The sequence below is a fragment of the Triticum aestivum genome, chromosome 1A (assembly GCF_018294505.1).
Source record: "Triticum aestivum cultivar Chinese Spring chromosome 1A, IWGSC CS RefSeq v2.1, whole genome shotgun sequence".
NCBI lineage: Eukaryota > Viridiplantae > Streptophyta > Magnoliopsida > Poales > Poaceae > Triticum > Triticum aestivum.
In genome coordinates, this window is record NC_057794.1 from 62400265 (window position 1) to 62415927 (window position 15663).

A 15663-nucleotide genomic window follows, 5' to 3' on the forward strand; every position below is an offset into this window, starting at 1 on the left:
CGGAAGGAAAAAATGTTTTTGTTTCGTTTTCGAGAGGCATGACCGTGCCTCTCGTGGAAGCAAATCCATGCCTACACGAGAAGTAAATCTGTGCCTCTCGCGGAAGGGAAAAAGAAAACACATTTTTTCCATTTCCGAGAGGCACGATCGTGCCTGACTGCACGTGTAAGGAAAAAAACGAAAACATGTTTTTTTTAATGTGCGGAAGTAAATCCCTGCCTCTCGCGAAAGTAAGAAAAAAGAAAACATGTTTTTTTTTCGTTTTCGCGAGGTAGAGCCGTGCCTCTCGTGGAAGTAGAAAAAGAAAACACACTTTTTTTCCCATTTTTGAGAGGCACGACCACGCCTCACACAGAAGAAAAAAAGAAAACACTTTTTTGTACTAAATTTTTCTGAATTTTTTTGTCCAAAAGCTATGAAAGACGGGTGAAAAACTGAAAAGCCGAAAAAGCAAAAAAAACATCTAAAAAGCGAAAACACATGCGAAAAGAAACAAAATTCGAAGCGAGCGCCCAGAGCACGCCCTCAGCCCACCCTCAGATGACCTTTGCGAGAAGGAGTACTCCTTCTTTAGTTACTCGCATTTTTAATTTTTAACATTTCAAAAAGAAAAAGTATACACAAAAAAAGTATAAAAGGAAAAGAAGAAAACAGTGTTGCAGCCTTGCAGGGCCCGGCCCATGCCTGGGGCGCTGTAGGCGAGGGTTTCCGACACTCATGGCCGCGCGTCTCGTCCACGGACCACGGTCCACCCCGCCGCTTCGCTGTCTCTCGCTCTCTAGCACACCAAAAAAAAAAACCCTCAGAATGGCGAAGGGACAGGAAACCCTAGCGCTGGCCGCCGGCGTCTTAACCCCGCTGCAGGTAATGCGGAGGGACGCGTGCGACGACGGTGACCGGCGGCTCCGTCACCTTGCGCTCTTCATCGATCCACGCACCATGTGAGAAATCTCATGACAGACGTCAGGCACAGGTATAGTAATTTGGTCACTAGCTCGGATCAAAACATGGATAAATTGCAGCTATCCCCCCCCCCCCCCCCCCCCCCCCCCCCCCAACCCACCCCGCGTTCAGTTGCTGTGTTGGCGTCAATACCTGTATGCTCTCTGAACATAGGATTCCCTGTCGGAATTGAAGAGATTTTGGGCAGAGTTGCAGCGAAGTTATACCTGACACTGTTTGTCTCGCTTCTTTTCAGGTTATATGTGTCTGCTTCTAAGAAGACACGGGGTAAGCTAACAAACCATTAGCAATGCTTCGTTTGGTTAAGTATATGGTCCAAAAAACATATATTTATTATTTGCTTAGGTTTTGGTTATCTTTATCTCAAGTGGGACAGGAACATTGATATATTGTTTTTTCTTACTTTCTTTGATTAGCTTCAGTCTTTCCTTGAGGTTATATATAACAATGTATGAGCGCAGTGTCCATGGTTCTCAACCTTGTTGCAGGTCATGTGTATACCCGTGCTCGTGGTTCACAAATTTATAACGTTGTGTTGGTAGCTGGCCACTGAGCATAGATACACTAGCACGTGTAGGCTTAATTCTTTTCATAGCTCCACCAATAAGCATTCAATTTTCAAATACAAAAAGGATGCTTTTTTTCCCGCCGAGCTTGGGATCTGTTTGTCCCCTTATAAATAGTTTAGATACGCTTGCAAGCTACCCAAGTAGTCAAGTGCAGGTCCTTTAAGATGACACAGTTGGGCGGTGTTATTATATCAAGACCAACAACAGTGATGGATCATGAGTTTAATTCCTGGAAATAACTAATGATAACCGCAAAATTGTGAGTCCTGGTTGGTGGGAATCAAACCTGGTCATCAACCGAGAGAGACCCACGGCTAGGCCATACTACTGTTGGCGAGTGCATTTTGTTTCACAATGTTTAAGAAATATGCTTTGGTGAATGGTGATCAGTAATGAAGTGCCACAGGTCTGGAGGTATATTTACCCTTATTTCATAAACAAAATGAAAAGGCATGAGCCCACAGTAGAACAGCAAAAACTTTAGGTCATCTAAACAGAACTAAAAATATCAGTCTTAAAAATGTACAAGCATCAGTCTCCATAAAAGTAAAAGCGTCAGCCCATTTAAGAAGAAGTATACTAAAGCACTGCCAGGGCTAGCACACAAGTAAAGCATAAGCATCAACTTGCTCTCAACACAAGAAAGGAATAGATCATAAGGGCTCTGCTACATATTTATGCATACGTACTGCTTTTGTTCTTCATGTCCATCATGAATAAAAGCCTGTTTCCACCACCACCTACGAATGTTCCTTCCAAGCTTGTTAATTATCTGATACAAGGTTAAATTAAGCAGCCACGCTTTATTGTGTCCCAATGGAAGGTTGGTGTGCTTCTGTGTCCTTTCTTTTTTCGTCTTTAATGTTACCAGTAGCTTCTACCCTTTTTTTTTACCATACTGGGAGCATATATAATTTGTTACAATTCTAGTCGTTTCATGTTAGGTTTGGAATCATTTGCATAAGTTACATAGGTAGTCGGATCAGGAACTGTGACTTAATCATGCTGGGTTCAGGGCATATTAATGCATAGGGTGCCATACCAATTTTCATCAAAGTCAATGATATTTGCTATTCTTTGGCCCCACTGCCTTGATAATAGTGGTTGGTCCTTTTCATTAGCTACATCATTTGAGTTACGTTTCTGAGGCCGTTTACATCTACAGAAGTACCAAATAGAAATTTGTAGCCAACACGTACATGCCTTGACAGATAATAAGATATGCTGTTTTAGTCTTAGCCGTTGTTCTGATTTGCAGATATCTGGTGCTTTGGTTTTGTTTAGACAATTCCTTGCCAAGTAACTTTATTGACTGCTGACTGTTGCTATTTTGTGGTGGATATTTTGATCTTACTCACGTCTTTTTACGAGATAATTACTAAACTATATTAATACTACCAATGAGCGGCTACTTCCTATCTGACAGGGAACCTATGCTTGGTATAAATTTTTGTAGTTGGTCATGATCCAGTTAAGGTGCTAAGTTTAAGTTAGCTGGTGGTTCTGACTTTTGAGGCTTGTTCTTGCTCTTGGTTTATCATTTTTGGTATGATGGATTGGGTAGAGTGTTTTTCTTTCTTTCTATTAATACAAAAATGGAGCAGGATTTCAATAATAAGTACAGAAGAAACAAAAGAAGGAACGAGTAATTTGATTCTGATTGTCTTCTCCAATGCAGTTTTCATTCGTCAGGTGTTGAACACAGGAGCAGACAATCTCATGGATCCGGTGTTTAGGGAAGCAGCAGACAAAGGAAATATAATTAGCCTACAAGAGCTTGCTGTCAAACCCAACATAATTTACTCGACGACAAAGGCGGAGAAAAATACAGGACTTCACATCGCGGCGTCAAAAGGACACACTTTGTTTGTCCACCATTTCCTCCTCCATGCAGGCATGAATATGGAGCTCATGGTCAGTCAAAACAATGATGGCGATACGCCACTGCACCTGGCGGCGAGAGCTGGCCATCTAGAAGTGGTCGAGCACCTGATACAATACTCAGGGTGGGCAAGGAAAATCAATGCCAACTTAAAGGTTCTCAGCTCACTAGCAATATGCATTCTATTTGAGTTAAGTACATTTTTATTTTGCAAACCAGAGGGACACTTTGCCTCATCTGTTAATTAAGCTGGAAGAAGTGCACTAGTTTGAAAACATTTATGCAAAAATCAAGATTAGAAAATACACCCACAATCTAGCTAGGCTAGGCCTAGGCCCCTCACCGGCAGACATATCCACGAGAGTACAAGAAAGAAAACACTGTTTAGAACTTCCAAAAAAGGAAACCACACACAAACGTCATCATCATCACCATGCAGTGCACCTTGGTAACTGACTTCATTGTTGAAACCACCGATGCACTGATGAACACAACCATTGCACCACACACATGATCGTACTTGCCATCGAAAGATGAAGAGGCATCTTGGATTTCCTCATACAGGAGGAAAGCACCGAACAACCCTTGTGTCTACCAAGACCACTGCATTTACCAACAGCCTAAGTACACTGCCACCAATACAACATGGCATGTGTCATCATCGCCACCATTGACGCCCTCCACGACACAGTTACTACTTCATTGTATATTGAGGTGAACCAGTGCATAAGAATACCCAACCGAGATGCTGAAATACCAGCTCCAATCTTGCACCGCACACTGTCGCACCGCTCATCCCCAGTCGTCGTCGTTGTTGCGCAAGTCACATCCATGCCGAGCACCCTACAAACGTCGCTCCTCATTAGGCATCTCTGCCACCCATTGAGGCTCCAATCTGGAACCGATCTCCATCACCGGGGGCAAGACCATTTGGGATGGAGAGTTTGCCGCAGTAGCACCACCAGCTCTCGCTAGAGGTAGAAGATGCGAGCATTCAGTCAAAGCCAACCTGCCTCCTTTTTGGCATGGCCTCACCTTGGGTCGCCGTCGCAAACACAAGGGCATCCTTCTCGCCGTAGGGTGCCACCACCGCAAGCCCCTGTTGCAAGATCTCGTTGAGCTACCACAAACGACCTACCACCTTAGCAGAACAACCACCCTGAGCTGTGTTGCAAGATCTCCTCGAGGTACCACAGACGGTCTCCCACCTTAGCAGAGCATTGAAACAGAACCACATATCAGCTTTGGGGCAGGGCACCAGTCTAGAAATTTTGATTTGGCATCAACATCTACAATGACTTGTGTTGCATCAGCATTTTGTACACATTATGAATGTCGAGCTTGTGTAGGTTAACTTGGCATACATGTTGACATGTGTTGCATCAGCATTTTGTGGACATTGTAGATGCCAAGCTTGTGTAGGTTAACTTGGCATACATGTTGCAGTTAAATGTGGTAAACAGGTTGATTACTCTTTTTTTTTGAACACAGTACAAGGGGCTGTTTGGATTGGAGCCTGCAGCTGCCAAGCCAAAAATTTGGTAGTTGACCAAGTGCTGGCGCTCCTTTGAATGGCCACCAAATAATTGGCTCGCCCAGGACGTGGGGGGCTTCTCCAGTTCATTTTCTCGCCAAAATTGGCAGGGGCGTGGGCAGCTGAAAGCTGCGCCAAAATTTTGGCTTGCCCACGAATTGGCAGGGCGTGCTGGGGTGTCAACCAAACAGCCTCCAATTGCAGATGCGCACATACACACACATACACTCAACCCTATGAACGCACGCATGCACACCCTACTCCTATGAGCACATCCGAGATACCGAACCATCATCACATCTTGAGATTGACGAAGTCACCACATGCGCCTCGTAGTCAATGGGAACGTCTCCTCCACTGAACGAACATCGCTGGAAAGCCTGAATGCAGGAAAATGCGATGACCAGTGCCTAGTCTAGGACTTGAACCCTGGTGGGCTGGTTCCACCACAAGGAACCTAACCATCTGAGCTACGCTCAATGTGCAACAGGTTGATTACTTGATTGTACGTAGTACATTTATTCAAACTTTGTACCAGAACATAAAGCATCCGGATATAGACACGGTGTTCATTGACTCACCACCATTTAATCTACTACTGAACCAAGCCGATGTAAAAAAAAAGAAACTACTGAACCAAGCCTAATCATGTGTTTAACACAATTTGTCCTTTGAATTCAAGCGTTTCCATCATATACAGATGTGATGGAAACATATACACAATTAATGAACATATTCAAATCACTATTGAATGAATCATAATATTTCCTTTTGGATTAATGTTTTCTTGATAAGTAGGTAATATACTGCATGTGTGCAGGAGCCTACCATAATGGTAAACACAGAAGGGAATACACCATTGCATGATGCGCTGTTTAAGCGTCACTTGGACATCACAATAAAACTTTTGGAGGTCAACCCAAGATGTGCAGAAGCATTGAACACGGAGATAACGAACCAGTTGTCGACAGGCTCTGTCTCAACTATTGGCACCTGTATGATTGCTCTGCTGCACCAGACTGCGTTGCATGATAACATATGTAAGCATATTTATAAATATGCATCTGTGGGCAATTAATATTGTTTGTTTTCCCTAGAAATTAAAAATTAAACCCCAATTCATATAAAATTACCATTTTTCGCGCTTGCCACATGAGCATGCACGACAAAATCATAGAGATTCTGAAATAGACAAATACCAACATGTTAGCTTTCGTTTTTGTCATTAATTCACATAGTATGTGTTTCTTTGCCCCTTACCGTTAAAACCATCCCTGTTCGGTCTTTCTTCCTATGATGTTTATAAAGCTTATTGAATAATAACTACAATAGCTTTACATGATGAAAAGGTTATAGATGGCACATAAAAACAAAATTACATAAGAGCAAGTATAATAACATGACATAAGTGGGCTATAAGTATTGCACATCAAATTTATGATGAGGTGGAGGAGAGAGGAGATGAGAGAGAAGGGAGTGGGTTGTAGATTTGTAGCCAGCAGCAGCACAGGCTCCAACAAACTTTGTGAGAATGAGGTGGGCTAGGTATTAATGACATAGTATTTATCTGTGGATAACAATGAAGGGTGGGCTATTAGATTGATTATCGGTGATGTGGCAATGAGATAGAGCCAGCAGCTAGCTCTATTATTAGCCATGCTCTAAAAGAGAGTCAAAAAGCGGATGGGGGCACAATCCTCATATGGTGGTTCCTCCCCCAAGACCTTAGCTTCCTTGTTGGCGATGGCTGCAGTGGTGGACAATGGCCTCAGTATTTCAAGCTGCACTTCTTTTTGGTTTCTTTTGTTTGTTGCTTGTAAGCACTTTGTATCATCCGTTTCTGACTACTAATTTAAAGCCGGGCCTAATGCCTTTGATCTAAAGAAACAAAACTGCATACATTTCTTGTTCAAAAGTATTGTTGAAACCAATACTTTTTGCATCTTTGCATTACATCATAATTTCAAAATGTTGCTTAGATGCCTGGCAAATGTTGATGTGAAAATTTCCAGAAACTTGTTTTCTGCGGCCATCCAAGGATTAATCTTTTTTGGAAGTATGGTTGGATACTTTTAAGGTTTCCTGTTATCACCAAGTAACCAATTTTCTTGGAGTTTATTTTGGACAAGATTTTTCTGGTGTCCATTGTTTAGTGAAAATTTCAGTTTTTTTTTATACCACACCATGAGGTGTGCTTCCTTTACCACCAGGGCAAGAATGTATCTGTGATGTGGTAGCACTTTTGAATTACTTCATTCTTAAGTTTGAAATCTTATTTATGCAATCTGGCTAGGTTCAGCGGTGATCGCTTAATCGGGATCACCGAATTGCTGTTACTGGCAGTTTGTCTGATTTTTTTTTTCATTTCTGTTCCCATAGAAGCTCTTTCTTTTGAATGAATGTGTTATTGTCAAATGTTCTCCTACAACTTTTTCTAATCAAAGATGATGGAATGCTAGATAAATTAATGAGTGAGTATAATTTATTGAAGAAATAATTGTTCTCCTGTGGACATTCTGAAGCAGCACAAGGTTGTGGAGGACCTTGCTGCTACAATGTGTACAACACAAGTGTTGAAGGAACTACTTCAACGTGCTGCGCTAGATATGCCAGCAGGAGTTCAATCCAAAACTCCTAGAGCACAAGATCTAGTCCAAGATCTTAGATAAGAACAACAAGTTCTATTATAGGTAGTGGTTACATAATCCGGTTACAAACTAGAGGTGAGGACCTCTATTTATAGGGCTTTGGGAAGCCTTCACATAATTCTACTTATATAGCTGGAACACTCTAGAAAACATTACTTAGGATTCACCATTCTACTCAAAGCTACTTATAACTAGAGAACTCTAGAAACAGTAGGTAGGGTAAAGAAAGGAAAAGAAATACCACACTAGAGTGGAAGTATCTAGAAGTAGCCAAACAGATGTGGCATGTGATTTTTTTTCTTTTTCCTCATCTATTGTTCCTCATCACTTTCAAATTTAATGATAGAAGTTTGCGCATCTGTTTACCTCATTTTACCTATTTCTTGTAGCTTTGGTACAAGAATTACTAGTTAATTCACTACCAGTAACCGTTATATATAATGGTAATCTGCGTCCATCATATACTATCTACTTAATTCAGGACATATTTCTAATCAGGGGCACTGGAGATCTTACTGAACAATATTGTGGGGCTTGTGAAGTTAACAGACTCATCAGGGAACAATGCCCTGCACTATGCCACGTTGAACAACAGGGTTCGCATGGTATCCATTTGCTCAACAAGAACTCTGCTCTGGCATGCAAGAAGAACACTGAGGAGCATACCCCTCTCCACATTGTTGCCAAGTATGGCTTCACAGAGGCTGCCAAAGAGCTCTTGAAGCAGTTCCCTGATGCCATTAAGGTGGTGGATTTAGATGGGAGAAACGCTTTGCACATCGCCATCGTCAACAACAAGCTGAGCATACTTGAGTTGCTTCTCAAGTATAAGCTGCCAAAGGAGATCTTGAACAAACAGGATAATGATGGCAACACACTGCTGCATCATGCTGCCAGGCTCCACCAGGGGCCATCAATACTGTGGTTACTCAATGATCCGAGAATCAACTCATTCGTGATTAACAAAGAAGGACACACTGCATGGGCCTACCAGGTGAATTGAATAACCTTGCTCTGTAATTCCTACAAAAGAATTTGTACTTGCTAGGGGCTGGTTGCCTGATACTGATGCCATGCAAAACCATTTAACTATCTATTGTACATAATTATTTATAGAGGTCGTGTCTCACGCCTTCTTACCGTTATGGTTCCTTTCATCCTGATTCAATAGCCTAAAGGTTTTTGCTCCTTTACTGAGTTTGAATACCATTTGTTGTTCTCACATTCTGGTCTGTATCTATCACATTGAAATGAATTAGCGGATTAAAATCATCTTCTCCATTGCAGATTCCAATAGAGCCCATGGCTCAAGCATTGAGTAATGCAATAGACAAAGGGGACATGCTAAGCCTGGTAAATTTTCTCGCTGACTGTCCCGAAGGGGTTTATTCAGTGACACCCATAAGAGGAGACACAGCCGTCCACCTCGCAGCATCAAAAGGAAATGATTGCTTTGTTCATCATGTGCTTCTCTATACGAACCGGAATGTGGGGTTTATCATCAGTAAGAATATTAATGGGGATACACCATTGCACCTGGCGGTGAGAGCAGGCCATGTGAAAGTGGTAGATCATTTGATGCACTACATGGCTTGGGCTAAGGAAATCGAGCCCAACTTAAAGTTAAAGGTTTTCATCATACCAACATGCATCCTATTTTAATTTCACTGGTACAACTTATAGTTGCTAACATTTCCACTTGTGTACACAATAGTGTTTGTTGTTAGTAGATTATTAAGCAGTGGTACAGCTGGCAATGCCAATGGCAACTTAGTCATTTTTTTACCTGAATGGCAATGTAGTGAGTGAGTGTGAGTGTGAAATAGCGGTGGATGAGGAGTCGGGACAAGTGAGTTTGAGCACGTGCACAGGCTGGGTACTTGATGGGTAGCTTTCCATTTATCGTGTTGGATTGGCAACACAATGTTATGCCAGCGGTTAGTATTTGTCCATAATTAGAGGCAACAGTACCAAAAGCACAAATTATTTGAGATGCTAGAAACCAAAGGAAGTACACCTCAACTCTTTGCTAGCACCTTTTCAAAAAAGTCTTTGCTAGCCAGATACATTGCTGACAAATGGCAATCAAATTTTAGTTACTGGGAATCAGTACTGGTATTCCACTTCTATTTGCAGGAGCCTCTGATAATGCAGGGCAAGGAAGGGAACACGCTGCTGCATGAGGCAGTGATACATGGTTGGCATGATCTGGCAGTCAGCCTGCTAGATCATGGCAAAGAGGTTACATGGACGGCTACTGAAGAATTCATCAGGGAGTACCATGAGTACGCTGGGGATGTTGTCAGTACACATGATGTATTCCTTGTCATTAGGAATGATGACGGGGACACACCGTTGCACCTTGCAGTTAAATCTGGCAATTCCGTCCTTGTCAATATGCTTATCGGACGTACTAAAGTGATGAACCTGGAACTTACGCCACAGTATGCAAAGGTACTTACTCTGATATTTGGTGAAATTTTATACACCATCAAAATAACTTTTTCTAGAACCTTACTACCTTCAACCATGGCTGCGTGACTGCGTCCCATAAACAACCTCAAACTATGAAACACTTCAATTCACAACCTATAAAGTAAAAAAAAGACAATGCAACCATTCCATTTTGGACCGATGATGCTATCACAACAGCTAGCACGTCATCACAAACCAAAATGTCATCATGTTAAGTATATTCTTTTGGGTTTAACATTTGTTCATGTGAGTGGGTCCTACATCACTGGAGAGGAGTCTTTCTATCCCTCAGTTTGGTCGGAAACTACTGGGGAATGAGGTAGTATCTAGTGCCTACCGATTCAAAGATTGGACCACTACAAAGTCATAAAAGTTTACGCAATAAATTGACAATATCAGAAATTCGGAATGAAATCCGAAACCCTGTGACATCATCAAGGCCGATGTTATTGCTGCCATCCTTCACCTGGTGGCTCTGCATGGCGACTGTGCAGGCTTAATCAACACCGTCAATATCATTCTTATCCCCAAGAAGGCGGATGCCACCGGGATTGGGGACTACCAATCCATCAGCCTCATCCATAGCCTTTCCCAGATTTTCTCCAAGCTCCTCGCAAACTGTCTTGCACTAATCTTGGGCGATATTATCTCCAGGAGTCGGAACGCGTTCAAAAAGAGGTGCATCCATGACAACTTCCTATTCGTTTTGAACCTCTTAAAAGAGCTCCACCAATCCAAAATGCCAAGCCTCTTTCTCAAGCTCGACATCTCAAAGGCTTTTGACTCGGCGAACTAGGTCTACCTCCTGGAGGTTTTAGACCACTTTGGGTTTGGTCCGCGTTGGTGGGAGTGGATTTGCTTGACACTCGGATCCTCCTCAATGGAGTCCGGGCATCCCCTTCCTCACCGGCGCGGGCTTCAGCAAGGAGACCCCAAGTCGTCCATGCTCTTCATCCTGGCCATTGAACCCCTACACCACCTCCTTCGTTTGGCGGCGGACTCAGGTGTCCTTTTGCCCGTTAGAGCCAGGGCCACGCGGTGTAGGATTTCCATGTATGCGGATGACGCCGACATCTTCGCCACCCCAACAACCGAGCTTGCTGCTATTCGATCCATCCTTGACTGCTTCGGGGAGGCTAGCAGATTAGTACCAACCTCGATAAGACGGAGGTCTTCCCCATTCGCTATGAAAACTTTGATCTCCAAGACATCCTCTCCAACTTCCCTGCCAAGCTTGGATCTTTCCCGGGACGCTATCTGGGGCTCCCCCTGCTATACTGCTGCCTTCGGAAGGTCCACCTGCAACCTCTCATCGACAAGATTGTCGTGTGACTGCCAGGCTGGAAGGGTACAAGCATTGTCAGAGCCGGCACGGTCACCTTGGCCAAAGCCATCCTTATCGCGATTGCCACTTCACTCGACGGTCACCCCCTTCCCAAAATGGGCCCGCTCCAAGGTTGACAAGATTTCTTGTGGTTTTTCTGGAGTGGCGACAATAGTGAGACTGCGGGCGGCGGTCACTCGTTTGTCAACTGGAAGACGGTCTACCGCCCCAAAGCCCTTGGTGGCCTCGGCATTGCGGATCCGGAGTGCTTCGGCCAGGCCCTTCGTCTTTGTTGGCCATGGCTATAGTGGGTGGACCCCGGTAGGCCGTGGGATGGCTCTCAGCTACCTTGCGACTCGACGGATATGGCCCTCTTTCGGTCCTCCATGAAGATCAGCCTTGGTGACGGAATGAAGGCTACCTTCTGGCATGATAATTGGAGTGGGGTTGGGGCTCTAAGTCTTCGCTGCCCTAACCGGTTTGCCATTGCAACAAGGAAGAACAGGAAGGTCCACAAGGAGTTTCTACATGATAACTAGATCCGCTCAGTCGCCTGTCTGCGTCTGCTGGACCACCTACCGGAGTTCATTGACTTGGCCACCATTGTATCCCGGATGGTCTTGGACCCGCTTTGCTCATACTCAATCTCCTGGATCTGGACCCCCAACGGAGAATATACGGCGAGTTCCGCCTACTCGGCCCAGTTCATCGGATCCTACGGCACGGCACATTCGAGACGAACACGATATGGCGCACCCACGCGGAACAAAAATGCGGGCTCTTTTCTTGGCTGGTACTTCATAACCGGATCCTATCAACCGATTGCCTGGTGCTGCGAGGCTGGCTCACGACCCCATCTGCTAGCTTTGCTTGAGCTCCCTGGACACGGCCACCCATTTGTGCAAGGACTACCCCTTCACCGCGGCGGTCCGTTTCACGGTGCTCTCTTGGCAGGGTGTCCATTTGAGTCCGAGTCTCGTCACTACCATCCCCTCCATTGATGCCTGGTGGGAAGGTCTCCTAAGGTCCTCCAGCAAAGACACTAAAAGGTTTCACAGCAGCCACATCATTTACATCATGTGGAATGTTTGGAAGGAAAGGAACTGGCGCATCTTCAATGGCATAAGCATGACGTATATTGAGGTGGCTCACCTAACCATGGAGGACATTGCGTAGAGAGATTTAGCATTTAGACCAAGAGTTAACCACTTGCATGAGTAATTTGCATGTGGTGTGAGTTTCTTGGGGTTTCCGGCATGTCCCCTAAACATGCCACTCTGTATATATTTCCCCCTTAATGAAAAGGCAGCGCTCCTGCCGGTTGCTAAAAAAAAGAGAAAGAAATTACTTTGTGAACAATCAGTCCCAGTCTTTTGCCCAATACTTTGGTGAGTATTTTTTAACTCACATTCAACAAGAAGACGGGTCTAAATTTCTGAATAACAGTTGCATTAGGCATTTTAGGAATCAAAGCAATGATTCCATGGTTAAACCTTTCAGTATCCATCTCACCCTTGTGAAATTTGTCAAGAAGTTCCTTCAGATCATTCTTAATAATTTACCAAAAGTCTTGATAAAACTCCACAGGAAACCCATCAGCCCCTGCAGCTTTATTATGCTTCTTCTCAAAAACTGCCTCTCTAATTTCTTCCAAAGTAAACTCTTCAATCAAGCGCTCCCATATCTTCATGTGTAAGCTGAGTTATTCAACACAATCCTATTTGAAATTGAGAGGGAAGGGAGGAGGGAAGAATTTATCTCAAAAGGTAATCGTAGTGGAATCCTCACTGCAATTTAATAAATATTGTTTGGTATGTAACTTAATTTTTGAAGAGTAACAAACATCGGATCCTATTTTAACTAAAAATTGTGATGTGTTGTTGATTTGCTGAAAGGGAAAAAGAACCTGCAATTGAAATTTAGGAAAAATAGGATTGCTATTCATGATCATACACATCAGCTCATTCTGCATTCTGTGAAGGCAGATTTTAACATGTTCCCTCTTACCCCCTCTTTTTACATATGAGGTAAGAAGGTAAGAGTTAATCCGACCACTAATTAATGTGATCAACGGTTCAGATCTACTACATACCCTTACCTCTCATGTGAAAAAAGGGGGTAAGAGGGAGCATGCTAAAACTGCTCCCTATCGGACTATTACATGTATTGAACTATTACCAGTGAGGGAGGGCACTACTATTAACTACACTTAATTTTTCGGAGCATTGTGTGCAGTGTTGATCGTACTGATACGTCCAATGTACAACATTGACGGCACCATAAAAAGTAAGAAATGTTTAAGTAACATGTTTAGCTACATGGATAATGCGCTATCTACAGTTTTTCCATAGCATAGTCATTAGTTCAACAATGAAGGTCTACAATAACCTATTCCTGATCAGGAGCGCTGGAGATCGTGCTGAACAGATATGAGGAGCTTGTAGAGTTGTCAGACTTATTAGGGAACAATGCCCTGCATTACGCGGCGGAGAAGAATAATGCACGCATTGTATCCATATTACTCAACAAGAATCACGCTCTAGCCTACAAACAGAATAATGAGAAGCATACTCCTCTCCACATAGCTGCTTACTATGGCTCCACAGAGGCTGCCAAAGAACTCTTGAAGCAGTTCCCTGACGTTATTGAGATGGTGGATAACATGGGACGAAACGCACTCCACATCGCGGCCATAAATGACAAGGTGAGTGTGCTTGAATTGCTTCTCAAGTATGTGCTGCCGAAGGAGATTGTGAACCAACAGGATAGGGATGGCAACACACCGCTGCATCATGCTGGCAAGCTCTTCGGGAAACAAGCAGCATTGCTGCTACTCAATGATCGGAGAGTCAAACCATGCCTGGTTAACCAAGATGAAGATGCCGCATTTTCCCTTTCTCAGAGAACAGGAATAGAGGTAAATAAACCAACACCAGCAATTATGCCCTACAAAATAGTGTTACTTGTTCTACAAAATTATGTTTGTAATAAGGAAACAAATGAAGAAGATTTCCATTTTGTCCGTTTGAAAAACAAAGTTAGGTTTATACAGTGAAATAAAAAACTAAATCCATGCAAAGCATTTATATGTTGTTTTTATCAAATTTCAAGTTTTAGTATTAAGTTGTGTCTTCTGGAATCATGTTTACAGCGAACTTATGGCAAACACAAGCTGCTGATACTGACAAAGCAACAGCCTCGACCACTGCGGAACCGGCGAACAAGTCCACAGATGGCGCACAACATAGTTTGCAGCGTACTTGTGGTTGTGGCCACCCTGATGGGCATGTCCACCTTTGCAGTCACACTAACCGTGCCTGGCGGCTATAACCAACAGTCTGGCGCTGCCATTGTTGGGCACCATCAGGTGTTCAATATACTCGTCATCTGCAACGCCATTTCAATGTGTGGCTCGACTGTTGTTGCCTTGTGCATCTTTTTGTGGAAGGGTCATGTGGAGACAAGGGTCAGTTACGGTGTTATGCTGTTTGGTGCCAAGTTGTTGATTGTCTTCTCTGGCCTCACAATGATTATGTCAATGTTGACTGCCATATACCTCACCATCGCACCAATGTTAGTTGCCTATGTGGGGGTTGCCATTGGTGCCAGCGTTCCTCTCTTGGTGTGCCTGGTGGTGGTACTGGGGAAGTCTGTCTATGAATTCCGTGTTTAGTTCTTTGATCGGTGTAGAACTGGGATCTCAGGGGGAGTGAGGTGAAATGGCTGCTGGGAGCACATATTCCCAGGATAATTTTTAGTTCTTGTTTGGTTGCTGGACTGTTCGAATATTAGATACACCCTTTTCAATTTAAATGTGGAACAAGGGGATGTGATTGATTTGTACATCCGAGCTCTTTGTTGTACTGTTGGTCCTGATGGCTTTTCAGCAGCAACATTGCATTAATCCTTGTAAGTCCAAGTACACCTACTAGTTCAATAAATCTTAAGGTCATTCACAATGCTGCTTGCGACAAATCTCTACACTTGGGGGCCCAACACCAGTAAAAAAGAACACCTAGATTATAGGATGCAAACCTTTTTTTTTGGCACCATTGTCAGGGAAATCCTTTTTTCTGGCACCGTTGTCAGGGAAATATTTGCTACTATATAATAGGCCACACTACACTCTATTACTTTATTTCCTTGTTATCTATCTTATTACTTAGTGACTTTTTATTCTAGGTTTTTGCTTTTTGAAAACTCGAAATACCAAAAGCATTGAAAGTTAAGCATGCTAGTTTTCTCTAAAGCATCAATCTTATTGGCAC

The 15663-nt window shown here is 43.3% G+C and overlaps 1 pseudogene; it reads left to right on the top strand.

Annotated features, from left to right (window-relative positions):
- The first annotated feature begins 749 nt into the window (after nucleotides 1-749).
- Nucleotides 750-15370, top strand: LOC123190243 (ankyrin-1-like; annotated as a pseudogene).
- Nucleotides 15371-15663: the final 293 nt, after the last annotated feature.